The sequence below is a fragment of the Rhinatrema bivittatum genome, chromosome 10, assembly GCF_901001135.1.
Source record: "Rhinatrema bivittatum chromosome 10, aRhiBiv1.1, whole genome shotgun sequence".
Lineage (NCBI taxonomy): Eukaryota > Metazoa > Chordata > Amphibia > Gymnophiona > Rhinatrematidae > Rhinatrema > Rhinatrema bivittatum.
Genome location: NC_042624.1, coordinates 38305488 through 38329544, shown reverse-complemented (window position 1 = coordinate 38329544; position 24057 = coordinate 38305488). Strand labels below are relative to the sequence as shown.

The 24057-nt window shown below is 45.1% G+C and overlaps 1 protein-coding gene across 1 annotated transcript in view; it reads left to right on the top strand.

Moving 5' to 3' along the window:
* The window catches only part of DPYD (dihydropyrimidine dehydrogenase), a 2453390-nt gene that overhangs the window by 1150626 nt on the left and 1278707 nt on the right, over positions 1-24057 (top strand). The window lies entirely within an intron of this gene.

Here is a 24057-nt window from a genome sequence, read left to right as displayed (position 1 = left end):
TCATAAACCCATTTTAATATTGAAAGTAAATTAAATAAACAAGCATGGATATGGTTGATAGAAGCTGGGGATCTATTGGGATCCAGTAACTTCAAATTTTCCTCATTGATCCAGTGTTCTGCTTTCATATAAAACATAGCTCTATAGAGATTCAAGATGCGTTAGGATATGAGTAACGAGTTGATAGTAGTTTAACAGAAGCCATTAAACTGTTGCCTGTCTTACAAGTTTTTCAGGTATTTAGCACTGTCAATAGGAGACCCAAATTGCAGTGAGGGTAATGAGGAGGAATGATAGTTTACATGTATTCTTTCCTTGAGCCAGTGGTTGAATTAAATCTTTCATTCCCAGTGCAGACACATAAATCTATAAAATCCTTTTGAGATTAATTTAGAAACAGGGTCTGCATTTTTGCATCCTTGGCCAAGAGATTAAAATTGATCACAGGAGGCACAAGGGAGTAGGCTGTAGTATCACGGCTCATTGTGGTTAACGAGGATGCTGCATGGCCTCTGTTCTACCTAGCCATGCACTTGCAGGTTACAAACATTATTGATTGCAAGGGGCAGCAGGGGTTAGATGATGTTATGTCACTTGGCTCTTTTTGGCAGTGTTAAAGGACAAAAGCAATGAGCCCTCAAGGCAACAGGGACAGGTAAACTTTTAACTTGACAAATGGCAATTTATATTTGTATGAGCAGGCAAACCCTTTCAGGTAGAAATAATGAATGGAAATGTGATAGGCTGTTTTATCATAGGTCAAATGATGTGCAATAGAAAAAAAAAGACTAATTATTACCTTTTATCAAACTGAACTGATGATAGGCTTTCAGTCTGAGATGTGTAGCTCTAGACAAATAAGTACTGCGTAAAATCTTTTTACAAAGCATAATTTTTAATGTGTAGAGATGGTTTACCTAGTGTCTTGAAAAAGCAGCGTAGGTGGAATGATATATGAATAATTACCAAATAGTCTTTAAAATATGCTTTTTGTTCTCCTGGTGAACAAAACTGTGTGTTATTAACATACTGATTTTAAGGAAAGACAAGGAATTATATGCTATTTATTTTTTTTAAATATATAAACATTATTTTATATTTTTTAATTTCTGATACAGGACTGTCAAAAGTGCCTAAAATAAAAAAAAAAAAACCTTAAAAATCTATTTTTTTTAATAATCATAATGCAAACCCAATGCATCTATACTCATTTAGATCCCAAGAAAAGCAAAAGGAAATAAGCATAATTTTAAGAAAGACAAATGGTAAAATGATGACTGCCTGAGAGAATGATGCATGCAGATATATCTCATGCTTATTCATTGTGGATATCCTGGAAACCTGAATGGCTTGCTGGGTGTGTTGCGAGGACTGGGTTCATAACTCTTGACTTAGTGGCTAGAACACTAGACTGTGAACAATAAAAGCCAGGGTTCAAATTCTATTGACATTCTTTGTGACCTTGGGTGAGTTGCTTCATCTTCAATTGCCACAGATACAAATTTAGGAGAAAAGTCTTTAAAGGATTTTGTGTATAAAAATAGTATGTGCATGTGCATAAAAATAGTGGGGTAGATCTTTAAAAAATACGCGATCGTGTACTTTTGTTCGCGCACTAGCCGCGCGTATCTTATAAAATCCGGGGTCGGCGCGCGCAAAGGGGTGCACATTTGTGCAACCTGCGTGCGCCGAGCCCAGCGGCGCTGCCTGTTCCCTCCAAGGCCGCTCCAATTTCGGAGCGGCCTCGGAGGGAACTTTCCTTCGCCCTCCCCCCACCTTCCCCTCCCTTCCCCTACCTAACCCACCCCCCCGGCCCTATCTAACCCCCCCCCCCTACCTTTGTCGGCAAAGTTACGCCTGCTGAAAATTCACATTTCTGTGAGGCCTCACCTGTTCAATTCTGGTGCCCATATCTCAAAAAAGATAGAGACAGAATGGAGGTGGACCAGAGAAGGGCGACCGAATTGTGTGGGGTCTGTATCAGAAGACCTATGAGGAGAGGCTGAAGGATCTGAATATGTACACCCTGGAAGAGAGGAGGGGCAGGGATGATATGATACAGACATTCAGATACCTAAAAGGTTTTAATGATGCATGAACTTCAAACCTTTTCCATTGGTAAGGAAGCAGTAGATTGAGAGTCACAAAGTGAAACAGTGTCAGGAAATATTTTTCACAGAGAGGATGGTGGTTGCTTGGAATGCCCTTTTGGAAGAGGTGGTGAGGATGAATACAGTACATGAGTTCAAAAGGGCATGGGATAAACACTGTGGATCCCTAAAAGCTTGTGGATGATGATAAAGAAAAGGGTGCATGGAGGGTAACCTGCACGGAGTGGCAGTTACTATCTTTAACCAATTAGTCTTGATGCTTTCGATGCAACTGCAACATTGGTCTCCGCTTTGATGGCAGGAGTGGGGGGTATTGCAGTGAAAAAGGGTATTGAATTCTGAAGATAGCCAATTCAGGACTGGTGCTAACCTTTTTGCCGCCCTGTATGAACAACTACTGTGCCCCCCCCCCCCCCCCCCACACACACACACACAATTCATTCTGTCCCTGACCCAGGCCCAGCTCCTTAAAGCAATCTATCTAGGTCATTTATCAAATCGCGTTAGGGCCTTACCCCAGGCAAACCTTACAGCCTTGCACCCTCGCCACCCCCCCTACACACACACACACACACACACACACACACACACACACACACACACACACTCACCCCTACATTCCCACACTTCTACAGCTACACAATATTTAATTATGCACTTATAACAAATTTCACATGAAAAAGAATATTCCAAAGCACAGTCTTCTGAGGCAAAATGTATATTATATTTACATGCACTGCTGTGGTGCCAACCAGAAAGCTCTGCAAAAAAAGTCACTGGGAACTCCTATGGAATTTGTAATGACACCTCAGAAATCCATGATTAAATGGAATTATCATTACAATATAGTAAACCTCTCATACCAAAACAATCCTAACTGCCAGCACTTAAACAGTAACAACCTTTTTTATGAAAAGGCAACACTAAAAATATTACATCAGACTCTGGAAAACAAATACACCTCCTATTAGGAAAACAGAACAAGGCAAGGCACTATATATTCCTTCTCAGAAATTACATGGCCAGCAAAATAACTGACCTTGGTCACATATGCAGAATACAGACAGACCTTAACCAAATACAGAATAAAAAGACTAAAAAGTATAATTAGAAACATGGTGAGAAGAACCTAACTGGATCTCAGAACAAGCCAGCTTCCATATGGAGAGCAACAATGGAAAAACTGAAACTTTACCATTCTTCATAAAACATTAATAGAACCAAGAAATATAAAACATTATAATAGTAAAATCATATTTATAAATAGAATACATATTTCAAACTAGTTAATGAATAGAATATCCACAATTTCCCAAACACCAATAAAATATTTCAAAAAATTCAATAATTAAAAAATGTTCTAATATTACCCAAGAAAACAATCAACTATTTCAAAACTGCAAAAACATCAAATTACACCCAGAGAGGGGGAGAGGATGCAGCCAAAAAGGCAGGTCATTGCCCACTTTACTCATCAACACTTCCCCCCCACCCCAAGCCCACCAGTGCTCAACCTGCCTTCCCCCCACTGGGGGGGGGGGGAGGGGGGAGGAGCACTGCACCCAACACTATGATAAAAGCAGCTGGGAGAAACTTTGCTCCCCAGCAAATACATATATATGAAATATCCATATTAGCAGTGTTCCAGGACACCATTTTGACAAACATGGCCATGTTAGGAGGGATTTAATTTAAACACCTTACTGTTTACGTGAAAAGCTTCACATCCTGTCAAACTTGGCAAATTGAAAGTGAAATCGCTGTTTAAGAAATAGCACTGAGCACCACTTTGTGTTTGAATAAACTGTAATTGATTTTGAGATTCTCCTTTGAATGTAAGTTTTCTCTTCACACTTGTTGATATTTAGCCAGAAACAAAACTACCACCAGTTTCTGTGGCAGTGAAACCTTGAATCAAAAGTACGTGCTCATGCAAAATTATAAAATCTACCCCCTAATTTTTATATTGGCTTGCCCATATGTGAGTGGGTGGTGTCTTACATGCGCAAGGGGGGATTTTAGAAAAATACGCAAGGCGACTCTATCGGGCCTACACCAGTTCCTTCCCAATCTGCTCCCATTAAGGAGCGGACTGGAAGAGCACTTTCCTATCCCCCTTCCTACTATGCCTCCTTTTTCTTCTCTCCTCCATGACCTCTAAAACCCCTTTTCCTACTTTATTTCTTTTTTATTTTGGAACTTACTTTATCAGAATAGATGAAGTAAGTTCCATGCGCCGGCCAGCTGAGCGCGTGCACGGTCAAGCCACGTGCATATCCCCCATTTTTTGCGCGCGCCAGGCTTTTAAAATTTGGGCTTCAAAGTTTCTGCTATAACTCACTTTCTGCATTCATTGTGTAAATGAAGCGAGGCATAAATAAAATACGTAGACCCCCAACTTGTGGACCCAAGAAAGAAAACTGTGGAAGCTGCAACCCTGAAAATAAAGGGATATAAAAAACAGAAAACTAACAAACGTACATCTAGCATCCTCCAAAGCAAATTGATTCTTGGTGTACAATGCTGCATGCCAATAAAACATCTTCATCAGTTGTTTGTTGACCAAGCTGTTGGCATTAATGATGATTTTCCACTTACCAGAGTGGATCACATGGCAGTTGCACTTTCCACTCCCATTCTCTTGTTGTGACGGAACTAATGTTATATTTTGCTAGGGAAGTATATTAAAAAAAATTACAATTTTCCCCAATAAGTTGACACATGGGTCAGGCTTGTGAAACTTCTTCAAAAATATATCAGTCTCTGTCCATCCTATATCCACATTTTAAAAAATTCCACCCCATTTCTCTCAATGTAGGGGCAACCAAAAATTGCAGCCAAAACTTGCCTTTTTCTAATTTAATTACAAGTGAATCTTCCTTCCTCAGTTCCTGAGCTCTTGATTTTCAAACACCTGCTATGGGAAGTTCTATTGCTTAGAGCCAAATTTGAAACTTTTTGATGTGACCTGAATTTGTACTGACGCAGTCTTAGACCAAGGCGAGCTGATTTATAATCCAGGTTAGTTTGGAAATGGTTAAAGTAGTAGATCTCCCCCTACTAGGATAGCCTCAAGCAGTAGATTTCTGTTTGGACAGGGTTCTAGAGCAATGGTTTTCAACTGATGTCTCAGGACACAAACAGCCAGTCTGGTTTTCAGGTTATCCATAATGAAAATGCATGAGATAGATTTGCAAACAAGAGGTAGTGCATGCAAATCTATCTCATACATATTCATGGTAAAAATGCCTGACCCAGAGGATTGGGTTGAAAACTATGGGCAAGATTTATTTATTTATTTATTTTAGTTTTTTCTATATTGGCATTCGTGATAAGAATCACATCATGCCGGTTTACAATAAACAGGGGGGTGTGATAATAGGTTACAATAAAAAGAACAAGTAACAAGTGCTGAGCGAAAACAATTGCAGTTACCATAAAACAGGGAAATGTACAACTAGGAGCAGAGAAAGGCGATAGGAATTTAACAGAATACATTTACCAAACTTTAACAGAAAGCATTTACAGAATTTATGGAATTTGTATGGCTCAGGCCATCCAGTGCTCCTCCCATGTGACAGGGGCCGGCAAATGGCACGGATACCCTGTCACATGGTAAGGGCAAAGGGCCATCGGCGCCATTTTGATTAGTGGCAGCCGATGGCCCGGGAGCGGGAGATCGCTCCTGGGACCCCCACTGGAACACCAGGTATCTGTAAAATGTTTTTTGGGGGGTTGGGAGGGTGGGGGAAGGAAAGGGACTAGTTTTAAAGGGTCGGGGTGGGTTTAGGGGTTATTTTTGTGTACCGTTTTTCCCGCCCTCCCCCAAAATGATAAGAGAACCCCCACAATCAATATCGTGGGGTTTTCCTATCGTTTTGGGGGAGCCCCCGATTACTGACAATTTTGAAAATATCGACGATATTTTCAATCGTCTGAAGCCCGATTCACATCCCTAGTGCATAGGTACAAGCTATGCACGCATGTTGTAATATTTTATAACATGCATGTGCGCGCCGAGCCCTAGGGGAGCGCCGATGGCTTTCCCTGTTCCCTCCAAGGCCACTCCGAAATCGGAGCGGCCTCAGAGGGAACTTTACTTCCACCCCCCCCACCTTCCCCTCCCTTCCCCTACTTAACCCACCCCCCAGCCCTATCCAAACCCCCCCTCACCTTTGTTGGTGAAGTTGTGCCTGCCTCTGGGCAGGCATAGGTTGTGCGTGCTGGCATAACCGCTGTGCCAGAGGCCTCAGTCCTGCTCCTGGCCCACCCACTCCCCGCCCATTTTTTCAAGACCCGGGACATATGCACATCCCGGGGCTTGTGTGCGTTGCAGTGCCTATGCAAAATAGGCTCGGCGCACGCAGGAGTGGGTTTTCGGGGTTATGCGCATAGGGGCAGATTTTCAAAGGTCTGCGCAGGGCCTCGCGCGCTGGCGTGCCTATTTTGCACAGCCGCCGGCGCGCGTAAAGCCCCGGGATGCGTGTAAGTCCCGGGGCTTCCTGTCGGGGGGGCGTTTCGGAGGCGTGTTGGGATGACAAGGCGTTTCGGGGGCAGGGAGCGGCATTTCGGGGGCGGCGACGTGGGCGTGGTTTCAGCCTGGGGGCATTCCGGGGGCGTGGCCGCGGCCTCCGGAACAGCCCCCGGGACTGGACCACGGAGCGGGGTAGCCGGCCGACGTGCACAAAGTTAAGGGAGGGTTTAGATAGGGCAAGGGAGGGGAACAGGCAGCGCGCGCTGGGCTCGGTGCGCGCAGGTTGCACAAATGTGCACCCCCTTGCTCCCGCCGACCCCGGATTTTATAAGATACGCGCGGCTAAGCGCGTATCTTATAAAATCCAGCGTACTTTTGTTCGCGCCTGGTGCGCGAACAAAAGTACGCGCTCGCGCATTTTTAAAAAATCTGCCCCATAATATATGCGCGTAACCCTTTGAAAATCCGTCCCTATCATTCTAGAGATCTCTAAATTGGTGATTCCCATCCCTAAATAGGGTTTGTATATCTTTTTTTGTTGTATTATCTTGTTGATATTATGGATTGACACACAAATTGTTCACTCTAGCATAAGATTTTGTACTCCTTTTGCTATGGGTGCCTCTGCCAGTGACAATATCATCAATGTGATATTTTGTATCAGCTTATAAGTAGTAAATACTCAGAGTATAGCTATCAATAATTTCATTATGTATGGTATAAAGTACAAAAAAAATCAATGCTATTTAAACTACAGTACCTGTTTTGTAATGAATTATATTATTCTAAGACTAAATGCTACATTAATGCAGTTTGATTAATTATCCTAATATACCATATTTCATGCAAATACAATTCCTTAGGCTAGTGAGACATAAAATAGAAAGGCCCTAATATAAGACTTTCTTGTGGTAGTTTATTAATGACTAGCACATTAGTAAATACTTTAGAGGTTAATATTTTTAAAAGACATTTTTTCATCTGTAGAGCTCCGTTCTTTATAAAAGCAGCATTCATTTAACTTCCTGCTGAGCAGTTCAATAGAAAGCATTTTTTTCTTGGTGATTGGTTGAATTTTTGTATGCATGTTTATGCAGATAAGTGTTTTAATTACCTTTTTAATGCCTGCTTTTGTATTTTTGCCTGGCTTTGTCTCCTCATCAACTCCCCCCACAAATACACATATTAACCAGCAACCGCTGCTAAAATGACTTTAATCTCTACAGCAGGTGGCTGCTACAAATTTGTTTTTCTCTTGTAGTCTATTAAATTTATTTTGTAATATGGTTGCTGCTTTACTGTTTTTGTTTTGTGCATTTTTTTATTTTAATTAATTAAGTTTCTTTTGGACCTTGAACAGGAGCAATGTTCTCAGATTGTAAATCAATCCCCGATGATGATGTTTAGTGATCATGATTCTTAAAGATTAAAAGAACAGGGATATTTTTGGAAATACCTTTGCATTAATTTGTTAATATCCGATATTATTTCATGGTCAACCAATTAAAATGTATCCAGATTTGGCCCCAGTTACCAGGAAAAGAAGAAGGGAATTTCTAGCCCTAAGACAAAAAGCTATTTCTTTAGGATTCTCATTCTTTTTGCAGTACCCATATAGTTGTGAAATTATGGGCCTTATTTACCAAGGCTATCGCAGGCTTGCGCTGTTAGCGCAAGCCTGCGATAGTGTTACGCTTGGGCTCCGGTCAGGAGGCGTGAACACCACCCAACAGGGTGGCTCCAGGTGGAGAGAGACAGGAAGCTAGAAACAGTGCCTGGTTCCAGGCTGGGTCAAGGCAGGCAGCAATAAGCAGTGTCTAGTTCAGGCTGGGTCAGAGCAGGCGGCAAGGAACAGAGTCTAAGTTCAGGCTGGGTCAGGGCAGGCGGCAATGAGCAGAGTCTAAGTTCAGGCTGGGTCAGGGCACAGTAAGCAGGGCAAGGCAGGTCAGAAGGCCCGTAGGCCACACACACACAGAAGGCCCGTAGGCCACACACCATAAGCGGGGCAAGGCAGGTCAGAAGGCCCGTAGGCCACACACACACAGAAGGCCCGTAGGCCACACACCATAAGCGGGGCAAGGCAGGTCAGAAGGCCCGTAGGCTCCACACACACAGACAGAAGGCCCGTAGGCCACACACCATAAGCAGAGCAGGGCAGGTCAGAAGGCCCGTAGGCCACACACACACAGAAGGCCCGTAGGCCACACACCGTAAGCAGAGCAAGCAGGTCAGAAGGCCCGTAGGCCAGGTGAGAACAACGAGGAAGGAGGCCCGAAGGCCGCGCAAGGCAAGGCAAGGAAAGGCCCGAAGGCCGCGCAGGGCAAGGCAAGGAAAGGCCCGAAGGCCGCGCAGGGCTAGAGCAGGGAGCCCAGGTGAGCTCGATGCCGAAGCACCGAGGCAACTGTCAGGCAGGGTTATAAGGACACACCCAGAGCACAGAGTGGACAGATAAGATGGACTGGGCCTGTCCGGAAAGCCAGCACTAGAGGGACCCCTGGTGGTGAGGCGGTTGCACTGCAGCCAAAACTGTAACAGTACCCCCTCCTCAAGGCCTCCCCCTCCTCCTGGGTCCCATCTTAGCAGGGGGGTACTCAAAGATGAGATCTGGCCCCTCCGAGGGCAACAACAGCTGGAGCCATTCAACAGGCTCAGATGGCTGAGTTAGAAAGTCTGTTAGTGGTACCGGTTTGAGCCCCTCCGGGGGTGGCAGCAGGACCGGTTTAGCAGGCTCTTCTCGGGGTAGTGCAGCAGGTTCGGGCCCCTCTCGGGATGAAACAGCAGGCTGGAACACCTCTCCGGGCGTTGTAGCAGGATCGGACCCCTCTCGGGGCGATGCAGCAGGCTTGGCCCCCTCTTGGGGCGATGCAGCAGGCTTGGCCCCCTCCTGGGGCGATGCAGCAGGCTTGGCCCCCTCCTGGGGTGATGCAGCAGGCTTGGCCCCCTCCTGGGGCGATGCAGCAGGCTTGGCCCCCCCCTGGGGTGATGAAACAGGCTCAGATGGCAGAGCAGCAAGGTTTGAAGCAGTGCACATAGAAGACTCAAGTAGCACTGCTGTGGGCTTGATACCTCGAGCCACACTCTGAGGCTCCTTATTTTGTTTCTGGAGGAGCAGTTTAGAGAAGGCACAGGCAGCTCTAGGACGTCTAGGGAATGTGCTCGTTAGTGTCTCAACAGCAGTTGTTGGCAGCAGAGCCCTGCTAGAGTTAATCAACTCTCTCCGTTTGAGAGAAACCTGTTCCTGAGGCTCTAGCACTGGTGTCACAGAAGCCTTCTTGGCCAGGTAAGTCCTGGGTTTTTCTATCCACAAACTGCCAGCAAAAATGTCTGTTTTAGTTGAGCCAGAAACAGAATACTGGTTAGGAGAGCTGATAGCTTTTTTTAATGGCACAGCTGGTCCTAGAGCAGAACACCGGGGGCAGGGTTTGCCTGGTGGTAACAAACACGGAAGACAGGAGCATTTCCACCACCCTGGTTTAGGAGCCAGACAGTTCAAACATTCCTGATAGACAGAGACATTTTTCTTGTTGCAATTATTGCATGACCAGTGTTCCTGACCAACAAGTTCACAGGCTAGACAGTTCTGATAGCTTGGATAATTCAAAGTTTGACAGGAATTGCAGGTATAAAACTTTAAAGAAGGAGGCATCTTGAATTAGTGAAAAAGTTGACTCACCGGCAGGACACAGACCATCTCTTCCCCTGGAAAATTTGATGGCTTCGGCATACTGTTACGCTTGGGCTCCGGTCAGGAGGCGTGAACACCACCCAACAGGGTGGCTCCAGGTGGAGAGAGACAGGAAGCTAGAAACAGTGCCTGGTTCCAGGCTGGGTCAAGGCAGGCAGCAATAAGCAGTGTCTAGTTCAGGCTGGGTCAGGGCAGGCGGCAATGAGCAGAGTCTAAGTTCAGGCTGGGTCAGGGCACAGTAAGCAGGGCAAGGCAGGTCAGAAGGCCCGTAGGCCACACACACACAGAAGGCCCGTAGGCCACACACCATAAGCGGGGCAAGGCAGGTCAGAAGGTCCGTAGGCTCCACACACACAGACAGAAGGCCCGTAGGCCACACACCATAAGCAGGGCAGGTCAGAAGGCCCGTAGGCCACACACACACACACAGAAGGCCCGTAGGCCACACACACACACAGAAGGCCCGTAGGCCACACACACACAGAAGGCCCGTAGGCCACACACCGTAAGCAGAGCAAGCAGGTCAGAAGGCCCGTAGGCCAGGTGAGAACAACAAGGAAGGAGGCCCGAAGGCCGCACAGGGCAAGGAAAGGCCCGAAGGCCGCGCAAGGCTAGAGCAGGGAGCCCAGGTGAGCTCGATGCCGAAGCACCGAGGCAACTGTCAGGCAGGGTTATAAGGACACACCCAGAGCACAGAGTGGACAGATAAGATGGACTGGGCCTGTCCGGAAAGCCAGCACTAGAGGGACCCCTGGTGGTGAGACGGTTGCACTGCAGCCAAAACTGTAACAGATAGCCTGCGAAGGTAGCGCATGCCTGCGCTACCTAAATCAGGGCGGAGTCGGCCCCGGAAGAGGAGGAGTCGGGGTGTCACCGGGGCCGTCTCCGCGAAGACGCCGCAGACGGTGAAAAGGTAAGGGCCTTTTTGTGTCCTACTTCTCGCCCAATAGCTAAACTTTCTATAATGGTGCTATTGGGTGCGAAACCGGCAGCGATCGCACCGCCGCCGTGTGATTGCTGCCGGCTAGTGCAGGACCCCCCTCCCCCCGCTTCGTCCCCCGCCCCCCATTAGCCCTAAGAGAGTTGAACAAACATACGTTATTTTTCAAATAGAACAACAGTTTTTGGAAGCTCAGTCACCTATTACATCGTCACCGTTGCTTCTAAATGAATAGGCTAGTAATTAGGTAATATGCCAGTTGTAAGCTATGTTAATGTCTAAACTTTGAAATATTTCCTGATAATTTTCTCCTTATTTAATTGCTTTGCCTCTTTTGCCCTAATTTTTCCTTATAACAAATATGATTTTGAATATACAAATGTGAAATTTCATTTTCTTTTTGAAAGATTATCTGTTTAAGTTTTGTTTTTTTCTGGTAGAAATGGAAAGTTTGTAATTGAATTGAATGAATCAAATTTTATTTTTGAGATGTTATTCTTGCCATTTGTAAATTTAAAAATTATAAATTTATTTATTTATTTATTTATTTGAGTTTTTCTATACCGGCATTCACGGAGATTCGTATCATGTCGGTTTACATAAAACAGGGGTGATCAATACATTATAAACGTGTATAAATATAACATGAGTATACATTTTATATATTTACAAATTATAACAAGTTATAACAGTGCGCAGAAAAAATCAGTTACAATAAAACAAGGATGGTTCTAACTGGGAAAAGAAGAAGAATAAGACGATAGAAATTTAACAAGAATAAGAACGTGTAGTGTTTGGTATGTCCGTATCAGTTTAGTGGGAGATAGACCGTCTTTCTGTATTTGGTGAGATCATCAGTCAGAGTCCGGAAAGGCTTTCTTGAACAGCCATGTCTTAAGTCTCTTTCTGAAGGTTGGAAGACATGGTTCCTGTCGTAATTCTAAGGGGATTGAGTTCCATAGTGGGGGGCCTGCTGTAGAGAAGGCCCTGTCTCTCAGGGTTATGTGTTGGGTGGTATTGGCGTGTGGTACCTGTAGAATTACAAAAAAAAAAAGAACATGGAATTCATGATGTGCAAAGTCAGTGTAGGAAATTGATATATCATTATCTATTATGGTTGTGCATTCATTTCCATCAGATGGAAGAGTGTGACAAATGAGTCTATTTTCAGTTCCATTTGGGGCAACCAAATTGAATGCTGGTGATTCCCAAAAGAATCTACATCATTTTCTGTTTATTTGATTCAGACTATGGGGGAAGCAAAGCAATGCATTTTTTGTATTCCAAGAAATATAGGCGCGTAACCCTTAAAAAAAAACCCTGCGTGTGCCGAGCCTATTTTGCATAGGCTTGGCGGCGTGCGCAAGCCCCGGGGCTTGCAAAAAGGGGCGGGGTGTGGGCAGGGAGGGGCGTGGCCTGAGCCTCCAGGCACAGCAGCCATTTGCTGTTGTGCCCGGGATCGCAGGCGGCTATTGGCCGGCGCGTGTAACTTCTTCAACAAAGGTAAGGGGGAGTTCTAGGTAGGGCTGGGGGGCGGGTTAGTAAGGGAAGGGAGGGGAAGGTGCGGGGGGGGGTGGAAGGAAAGTCCCCTCTGAGGCCGCTTCGATTTCGGAGCGGCCTCAGAGGGAACGGAGGCAGGCTGCGCGGCTCGGCGCGAGCAGGTTGCACAATTGTGCACCCCCTTGTGCGCTCCAACCCTGGATTTTATAACATGCGCGTGGCTGCGCGCACATGTTATAAAATCGGGCGTAGATTTGTTCGTGCCGGGTTGCACGAACAAATCTGCCCCCACGGGCAGGTTATAAAATCTGCCCCATAGAGTGGAGCTGGTTGGACTAGGAAGTAACAGAACCCATCAAGTTGAAGGACTTTTTCAACTAGCCTTTCACACAGCTGGCTTCTGCTTGTCATGATGTCATCATTTGTTTTAGGTGAAATTGAAATTATGAGTAAATTGAAGTTACTATTTTGTTCAGACATTCCTCTGTTAGATTACATAGATGGAAGGCAGAGAATCTATAGCTCCTTGCTTCAAAACAGTGAAAAATAAAATAAAGGAGTGTGCTGTTAGAGCTACTTACAGACACTGTGCCTAGCTGAGGCTTGCTATTGTACCAAGTAGCAACAGAGCAGCTGTGATTACTGTGACATGATTACAGTATGTATGATCAGGGTAAGACTACCACTACAGTCGACACTGGCTGCAGGAAAGATATAGACAGCTTCTTTTTCTTCATGTGAGGCCCTCTCTTTTTAACCCACTTTCTTTCCAGGTAGCTGTCATCTATTATTTTATACTCCTAGGGGATTTCTGTGCAAATTTTTTTTTTTTAATTTGTTTTTTCAAATCAATTATATACAAAGTTAAACTTTGTTACAGAAACATGGTGAGTTCCATCAAGGCAAAAGAAATTTTTACAGCAAATAGAATATTTACCAAATTAAATATCCCTGATTAAATACACCTCATTAGACCACTATAATGGGTGGGGATTGAGTACTGCAAATACAAAGGAGATAGAAAGAAAATAAAGAAAAAACCAATAAGGAAATAACGGACTTGCTTCAGGTATTTCTATCTGGACCGTTTAGGCTACCCCCCATCTGATGTTCCAACTTTTTAGCATCGACAAAGCCCTTTAGCTGCTCTGGTGAGAAAAAGATGTAACTCTCCCTACCATACTTAAGGACAATTTGCATGGGAACCTAAGTATGAAGGAGGCCCCGAGATCTAATACATCCTGTTTTAGAGCTAGAAAACTTTTTTCTTTTCTGTTGGGTTTCTTTTGTTAAATCTGGGAATATTCAAAGACAGGATCCCATAAAAGGTACATTGATCTTTTTAAAGTACGCCCGCATGATTATTCCCATATCATTTTCATTAAAAAATGAAATCAATAAAGTTGCTTTTTCAGCAATTTCATAAGTGGATGATTCCAAAAACTCAGTCAAATTTTCTAACATGTTTTGAGTTGGTGGTATATGTTGATTTCTTCGTGTAGGCAAGAAGTACACTTTCTCCAAGGGTGGTGTGGGAATCTCCAGAATCAGTGGGAATCTCCAAAACTTCATGAATATACTGGTTCACGGTTATCCTAGGCAATTCTCCAACAACCCTGGGGAAATTGATAATCCTCAGATTTAAATGCCTCAATGTATTCTCAATTTTCTCCATTTTTCTTTTAATCATCCCATAGTCTTGTATCAACAGAGTCTGTACATCTTTAACCTGTTGCAGACCTGTCTCCAACTCAGTTATTTTTCCAGAAACCTGCATTTTGTATCCATCAAAATTGTTATTTAAGGTATCTAGCTGACAGGATACCGAATTGATTTTAAGAGAGCATTCTGTTATGGACTTTGCCATTGCAGATGACAAATTCCACAGGCAATCTAGAGTGACTACCTGTGGCTTCTCCAATGTTACCTCTCTCACAGTATGGGGAAGGGAGTCCTGTCCCGAGGCCCCTCCTCCAGAGTTCCGCTGTTCCTCTCTCCTTCCCAGATCGCTCTCACCGATAGAGGTCTCTCCGTGTTCCTCGGAGGTCTGCACCAGCTCTCCCAAGGCCGCCGCTCCTTCAGACTGTCCACCGAGGGCTAACACTTTGGGGTTCTCTGTCAGCCACGGCGTCGATGTCGCTCGTGCCGCCGGTGGTAGTTGATTGTCCAGTGGGCTGAGGGAAACCTCGAGGTCAGGTCTCCAGCTCCCCTCTGGGGCCCGACAGCCGGACCACTCAGCCCTATTGCTCCGGAGCCAGTGACACACTGCGTGATTGTTCTCTGTCCGGCTGGGATCGCCGAAGTGGAAGGGTAGGTTCTGGGTCTCCCCTTTTGTTTTGCCGGCAATTTTTCTCTTTTCTTCCTCAACGCTGCGGTATGAAATAGCTCACGGGAGAAAAGACGCCAGAGCAGGAGTGTTGTGTGTCTGCTTAGTCCACCATCTTGACTCCACCCCCACTGTGCAAATTCTTTTTTTTAAATTCTGCACACAAAAATTTAAAATTCTGCATACATAAACTTAAAATTCTGCAAAATTCTGCAGACTTTATATTGGTCAAAATAACATAATATACATGACAGTCTTTAAGTAATTAATTTAAAATGTAATACAGAAAAAGTTATTACTTAAAGATTCAGTGTTTTAAATATCTTGAGCAGAATTTCCCTAGAAATTCACTGTAAGGGTGTTTCACTCTCTCTCCCTACTTCCCTGGCCAGTTTCCTTTCACTTTATCCTCTCAGGCTCCTCCACCTGCCACTATGTCTCCCCTCTCTCTCTAGGTTCAACACCTTCTACTCTATCTCCACTCCCAGAGTTTAACCCCTCTCTCAGTACTGCCCCTCACACAGGCTCCCTCTGTTCCTCTCTCTCACATATACATACTCACATACACACACAAACATACAGGCTCCCTCTGTTCCTCTCTCTCACATATACAATCACGCACACACTCGCAAACACATATCCCGTCATATAGGCTCTCTCTCTCTCTCTCTCTCTCTCATGCACACACACACACCCTCATATAGACTCCCTCTCTCTTTCTCTCACTCTCACTCACACACACACACCTTTATACAGGCTTCCTCTCTCTCATACACACATCCACACAGGCTCCCTTTCTCACTCATATACCCTCATACAGGCTACCTATGTCTCTTTCTCACACATTGTTATGATTGAATATGTGGATCCAAAGTAGTCAATGATCTTACCTTCAGGGAATGGTACATCAAAGGGAGTTCTCAGCCAGCGAAGATGGTAATCCATGCTCAGGGCAGGTAGCAGGCAGAGTAGGTCCAGGAACAATCCGAGGTCAAGGCAGGCGGCAGGCAGAGCAGATCCAGGAACAATCTGAGGTCAAGGCAGGAGGCAGGCAGAGCAGGTCCAGGAGCAATCCAAGGTCAAGGCAGGCGGCAGGCAAAACAGGTCCAGGAACAATCCGAGGTCAAGGCAGGCAGCAGGCAGAGCAGGTCCAGGAACAGTCTGAAGTCAAGAAAAGGGCAAAAACAGGAAATCAGTCACAGGAGCACCAGCACAAGCAAACCTGTAGCCAAGGCAATGCTGTGCTGGGCTCAGTCTTTTAAATACCTGAAGTTCCCGTGCAAACGCGGGACTTCCGGGTTAAATTTTGATGCACCGTGGTGGGCGGGGTTTGTGACCAAGTCACATTGGCCCGCGCTGCTGCTGGAGGATGTCGCTGAGGGGACGTGGAAGCAGGAGCCTTTGCTGCCACAGATCGTCACAAGGTAACAGTACCACCCCCGCAAAGACCCTCTCTCTTGTTCCTAGGGTGAGGTTTAAATGGAAAACGTTTATGAAACTCCCGGATTAAACGAGGGGCCTGTATATTATGGGCCGGCTCCCAGGAATTCTCCTCCGGCCCATATTTCTTCCAAGAGATTAAATATTGTAAGGTCCCCCTTGATCTTCTGACATCAGGATCTCTTTGACTTCATATTGAGACCCATCAGGCAGGACCACGGGATTGTCTGTTTAATCCTTCTTGCGGGCCAAGATAGCATTGCTGGTTTCAGAAATGAGATGTGAAATACATCATGAATGCGCAAAGTAGGAGGCAGACAGAGTTTAAAAGACACCTTACTAATTTGCCTGTTGATAGGGAAAGGGTCCAACAAACCGAGGTGCAAATTTTAGGGAAGGAGTGCGTAATTTGAGATTCCGTGTGCTAAGCCACACCAAGTCCCAAGGTTTGAGCGGGGATTCCGGCCTCCTCCCCTTGTCCGCTTGGTCCTTCATTTTGCTGGCTGCCTGTCGTAGTAAGACTTGAGTCTTGTCCCATAAAGTCGTCATGGAACGAACAATTTGCTCTACTGCCAGACAGGAAGAAGAGGTAGGGAGGGGAAGTGGAATTCTAGGATGTCTTCCAAAGACCAGGAAGAAGGGTGATGAGCCAGAAGCTTGGTTAACATGATTATTATGACACATCCCAGCCCAAGGCAATAAAGATGCCCAGTCGTCCTGACATTGATTGACATAACAACGTAAAAATGTTTTAAGTGTTTGATTTGTTCATTCAGTTAACCCATTGGATTGGGGATGGTAAGCGGAAGAAAATTTGAGATCTATTTTAAACTTTTTGCAAAGATCCCTCCAGTACCATGCTGTAAACTGAACTCCTTTATCCGATACAATACTAGAAGGTAGACCATGGATTCGAAAGATGTGTTTTGAAAAAACAATTGACCCAACTCTGGTGCAGAAGGTAATCCAGGCAAAGGAATAAAGTGTGCCATACGGGAAAACTGATCAATGACAACCCAAATTACTGAATTGCCCTCAGAGAGAGGGAGATCTGTGATAAAATCTATTGCTATATGATTCCATGGTTAATCTGGAATCGGAAGAGGTTGCAAAAGTCCACTCGGTCATTGTCTTGACATTTTTTGAGCCGCACAAATAGGACAGGAGTCCACATACTTCTTGACGTCAGCCGCCCACTGTGGCCACCAATAATGACGGGACACGAGATTCTGTTCCGAGTCTGCCGGGGTGTCCGGCAAAGAAAGAATCATGGGCCCAGCGTAACACTTTTTATCTGGAGCATCTAGGTACTACTGTTTTCCCCACTGGGACAGTGAAGGTAGCTGCCAATATTACGTGAGCCAGATCGATGATATGTCGGGGTGACTCAGGAATGTCATTGGAAATAAAACTCCTTGATAATGCATCAGCATGAACATTCTTTTCAGAGTGTCGAAAATGTAACTTAAAGTCGAATCTGCTAAAAAAAAAGTGCCCGACGAGCTTGGCGTGGATTTAAGCGTTGAGCATGAGACAAATAGGCCAGATTCTTATGATCCGTATAGATGTCAATAGTGGTCCCCCCTCCAGAAGATGCCGCCATTCCTCAAGTGCCCTTTTAATTGCCAAAAGTTCCCGTTCCCCAATGGTATAATTCTTTTCCGCAGGGGAGAATTTTCTGGAAAAAATATGCACAAGTACATAACTTCCCTGACTCAGAGGGTTGCAAAAGAACAGCCCCAACTCCTAGGGTGGAAGCGTCAACCTCCAGAATTAATGGTTTATCTGGGTCAGGACATTGTAAACATGGGTTTTTAACAAATTCTTTCTTTAAGAGTTGGAAGGCCTGGATAGCTTCAGGAGGCCAAATGCGATTTGGAGCTCCTTTCTTAGTTAGGGCAGTCAGTGGTGCTACTAAAGTGGAGTATCTGGAAATAAATTGGCGATAATAATTGGAAAACTCCAAAAATCGCTGCAAAGCTTTGAGTCCCACTGGTTGAGGACATTCCAGAATTGCTTTAAGTTTCTCAGGGTCCATGCGCAGACCTGCTCGAGATACAATATATCCTAAGAAGGACAGTTGCTGCTGGTGAAAGAGGCATTTCTCCAATTTCACATACAATCTGTTCTCCCGCAGTCGTTGAAGGACTTGTTTGACATGAGTCTGATGTTGAAGTTTAGTCTTAGAAAAAATTAAGATGTCGTCAAGACATACAATGACGTGGGAGTAAAGGTCTCTGAAAATGTCATTAATCATAGTCTGAAAGATTGCCGGAGCATTGCACAGTCCAAACAGCATTACTAAGTATTCATAATGTCTGTCTCGAGTGTTAAACGCCATCTTCCACTCGTCTCCTTCACGTATTCTGATTAAGTTGTAAGCTCCCCGGAGATCAAGTTTGGTAAATATCTGTGCTCCTTTCAAACGATCAAAATATTCTGAAATAAGCAGAATTGGATATTGGTTCTTTTTAGTGATGATATTAAGTCCTCTATAATCAATACAGGGTTGTAAAGATCCATCTTTTTTTTTAACAAAAAAAAAATCTGGCCCCTGCGGGTGAGGAGGATGTTCTGATGAAACCTCTGTCCATGTTTTCCTGAATATATTGCTTCATAGCTTCTGATTCAGGTTCTGACAGGGCGTAAACCCTCCCTCTAGGGGGCTCCTTCCCTGGGAGTAATTCTATCCCACAATCATAGGTGCACTGAGGCGGTAAAGTTTCGGCATGCTTTTTGCTGAAGACATCCCTGAATTCCACGTATACTTGTGGTAAAGTGGCTGGAATGGCTAATGAACATGAGACGGTGGGTCTGGCAAGAGGGATCTGTTTCACACAGTTCTGATGACAGTACTTGCTCCAACTGGCTAATTGTAAGGTGCCCCAATCGATTTGAGGTTGGTGGAGCCTTAACCATGGTAATCCAAGAATCACTTGGTTGACTGAGGAAGAAAGAACATATAATTGAATAGTCTCTTGGTGTAGTATTCCGGTGGTGAGATTGATGGGTTTAGTGATTTGAAAAATTTTATTCGACAAAGGTTGCCCCGAAACAGTAAGGGGCACTGCTAATGGCTCAGTAGGAATCCGATATTGACGAACTAGACTCTCCTCAATAAAGTTACCGGCCGCCCCTGAGTCCAAGAAGGCTTGCAGATGAAAGGTGTTATTATGGAGGGCTATTGAGACTGGAATTAATATTTGTGGAGAGGAAATGGCATGACCCAGGGAGGCCTCTCCTACCAGTCCTATGTCCGAGAGTTTCCCGACTTGTTTGGGCATTTATTGATAAAGTGTCCAGTGCCGACACAATAAAGACAAAGATTGTTCATTCTTCTATGCCGACCTTCCACGGGAGTCAAATGACACCGATCGATCTGCATAGGCTCCTTGTCGGCTAACTGAGGTTCTGGAGTTCTTGGGGTAATGAAAGGTCTTTGAAAGGAGGGTGACAGTCGAATAGGTTGTCTAGTGAGGTCCCATTCCCGAGATCTTTCTTGGAATCTAAGATCAATTTGGATCGCCAGACGGATTAGCTCCTCTAAGGATTCTGGAATTTCACGGCCTGCTAATTCATCTTTAATGGCTTCGGAGAGGCCTTGTCGGAAGATGGCGGTAAGACTGTCATTACCCCAGCACAGTTCCGCCACTAATGTTCGAAACTGGATGGCATATTCCCCTACTGATCGGGACCCTTGCTTAATCTGCAGTAAATCAGAGGGTGCCGAAGTTGTCCGACCAGGTTCATCAAATATCAGGTGGAAATCTTTCAAGAATTGTTCCAAATTGTCCATCAATGGATCCTCTCATTCCCAAAATGGAGATGCCCACACCAGCGCTGGTCCTTCTAAGAGAGATAAAATGAAAGTGACTTTCGTTCTATCCATGGGAAATGATGCTGCCTTGAGTGAAAAGTGCATTCGACATCAGTTCAGAAAACCCCGACAAAGCTGAGGATTTCCACTGAAGCATGGTGGAGGCTGCAGATGTATAGGAGGAGAAGGTAAAGAGAGAACTGGGTTTACCGAAGCGGCCAGTGAAAGAGCATCCATTCGGGTTACCAATCTCTCCAACACTCCAGTAACTTGGTCCTATGCTCCTTAATGTTGTTGAATACGTGTCGCCAACCCCGAGATGGCCTGAAAGGCTGAAAGATCTACAGGATCCATGGCCTCGGCTATTTGTTATGATTGAATATGTGGATCCAAAGAAGCCAATGATCTTACCTTCAGGGAATGGTAGATCAAAGGGAGTTCTCAGCCAGCGAAGATAGTAATCCATGCTCAGGGCAGGTAGCAGGCAGAGTAGGTCCAGGAACAATCTGAGGTCAAGGCAGGCGGCAGGCAGAGCAGGTCCAGGAGCAATCTGAGGTCAAGGCAGGTGGCAGGCAGAGCAGGTCCAGGAACAATCCGAGGTCAAGGCAGGCGGCAGGTAGAGCAGGTCCAGGAACAGTCCAAAGTCAAGAAGAGGGCAAAAACAGGAAATCACTCACAGGAGCACCAGCACAAGCAAGCCTGTAGCCAAGGCAATGCTGTGCTGGGCTCAGTCCTTTAAATACTTTAAGTTCCCGTGCAAACGCGGGGACTTCTGGGTTAAATTTTGATGCGCCATGGTGGGCGGGGCTTGTGACCGAGTCGCGTCGGTCCGTGCTGCTGCCGGAGGATGTTGCTGAGGGGACGTGGAAGCAGGAGCCCTCGCTGCCACAGATTGTCGCGAGGTAACACACATCCCTGCTTACTGGCTCCCTCTCTCGCTCACCTACCCTACACAAAGGCCCCTCTTTCTCACACACACACACATCCCTTCACACAGGCTCTTTCTCACACATACACACACCCTCAAATAGGCCCTCACAAACAAGCAAGCACACTCACATACACACAATCCCTTTTTCACACACACCAGCTCCCAATCTCTCACACACATACACATACTTCTTCACAATCTCCTCAAATAGGCTCCCTCTCTCTGGCACCCACACCCACACACCCTCACACATGCTCTCTCTCTCTCACCCCCCAGGCTCGCATTGTTACACATACAAGCACAAACCTCTACACACATTCTACACACCTCTACACACAAACCTCTACACCCCGCTAAGTACAATCATACTCAGTGGGGCCTGCTCCATCTTCACTGTGCGTAGGGCAACCTCTGCTCACAGCATGCTTGGGCCAATTGCTTCCTCGCCACGAGCAGGACAGCCTCCGCTCACAGCACACTTGGGCCTGCTTCATCTTCACAGTGAGTCAGACGTGCTCTGCTCGCGGAACACCGGGGCCTGCTCCATCATCACTGTGAGTGGGACAGCCTCCACTTGTGGCACATTGGGACCTGTTCCTTCCTTGATGTGAGCAGGATGGGCTCTGCTCGTGGCACGCCCTGCATTGTTTCATATTTTGACAAATTCTGCACAGAAAATGGAATTTCTGCACAGCTGTGCAGGAGGGGAATTCTGCCAAATTCTGTGCTCTGCAGTAACACAGAATTCCCCCAGAGCTAATTTTATTAATGACTAATAAATATTTTAGAAGATAGAGTTATTTTCTTTATAAAAGCAGCATATCTTCTTGCTGAGCAGTTGAATAGAAAGCATTTTTTTCTTGGTGGTTAGTTGAGTTCCATTATGCATATTTATGTGGCTAAATATTTTAATTAACTTTTTTAATGTCTGCTTTTGTATTTTTGGATTTCAGGACTGTGCTCTGTCCTGGTTTTCTTCTTATCTCACCCATCATTTTTTTACTGTATCCTCTGGTAATTTGTCTTCCAATGCTATTCTGCTATTGGTTGATGTGCCTTCAGGCTCTGTCCTGGGCCCTCTTCTCTTGTCTATCTACATTTCTTCCCTCAGTGCTCTGATCTCCTTCCACAGCATTTAACACCACATTTATGCCGATGACTCCCAGATTTACCTGTCTCTACACCAGAAATGTCGTCATAAATCCAGTCCCAAATTTCAGCCTGTTTGTCTGACATCACCATCTAGATGTCCCACTCCCACTTTAAAACAAACAAGGCCAAGATGGAACTTCTTGATTCCCCCTAAAATCTGCCTCCTCAAGTCCCTTTTTCAGAGGCCCGGGGCCAATGCATTTGTGTTCCCTCCCCTGTGCCCTGCTCCTTCTCCCATCCTCCTTGTAGAAATGCTTGTGGTCACAGAAAGTTTCACCAATACAACCCCAGAAAACAAATGAACTGACAGACTAACGTGAGCTCCCCTGCCTGCAGACAGGTGAGGTTGCCAATAGAGTTTCCTTTGCTCCTTCCCTCTGTGGTACTGATAGCCTCTGATAAAGAATGAGACTGAGAGAAAAGGACTGTGATGTAAATTTCTAAATTCTTCCAGAAATGTCCAGTTCTTCCACTTCTGACCATCAGGGAAAAAAACCCATTCCAAATTTGTCCCTTTTTCCAGACCTGCACACATCACTGCAGTCTCATTACAGCACACTGCCTGTTCCCTCACCAAATACAGAATAATTGACAACAAATTAGAAAGAGAAACATGGAGACATAAGCTGAACTGGAAACCCCCAAAAGCCAGACCGCCAGCAGTATATAATACCAGAGAAATAAATACAAATATTTTTCCTATACTATAAAAATCAGAAATATTCAGATGCACATTTCCCAAAAATGACACAACAAAAATCAAATTCTTCCCATTTCCCATCTCAGGGAAACAGAAGCAATAGCAGTCACTCTCCTATCTCCTAGGTCCCAGCAGTCTTGCTCCACAGCCTCCTCTCTCCTCCCAGACCTCTCAGCCAGTACAAAAATGCAAAAAAACAGAAATCTCACAACAAAATCAATCATAATAGAAATCCAGACTAATGAAAACAGTATTTCAAAACAGATGACAGAGCATCTAATAAATAAGAACAATAAGGATAAAATAAACATTTCCAAAACATCATACAATATTTGTCATTCACCTCCTTCATCCCTTCTCAGACACTCACATCCCTGCCCTTCCTATCCCATTCTTTCCCTCACTCATAACATAAGAACTATGCCATGCTGGGTCAGACCATGATCCTGTCTCTATTCTCTGACAATGGCAAATCCAGGTCACAAGTAATGGGCAGATTCCATAAAGGAGATAATCTGGACACTCATTTAAATCTCCTCCCCCTCATCACCAGAGGCCATACTCAGTCTCTCTCTCTCTCTCTCTCTCTCTCTCTCTCTCTTCCCCCCCCCCCCCCTCTGTTGTCTACTCTTTTTATCCCAACTTACTCTCTGTCTCTCAGTCCTCCTCTTTTCCAGCATTCACTTGGTCTATTGCCTTCATCCCCAAGGGAATTAGAGTCATTCCCAACACTCTTTATCAATCTCTCTCATCCCCACAACTCACTCCCTCTCTCCATCCCCTTCAATATTTCTCTCTCTATACCCTCATCCTCAGCACTTCCCCCAACTCCAGCAGTCACACACTCTTTCTCTTCTCTTTCATCTGCAAGAGTCACTCTCTCTCATTCCGCCTCTATCCCAAGCAATCATTCTCTCTCCCTCCCTCGTCCTCAGTAGTTACAATCTTTCATCTCTAGCAAATCTTTAAGAACAGTAAATC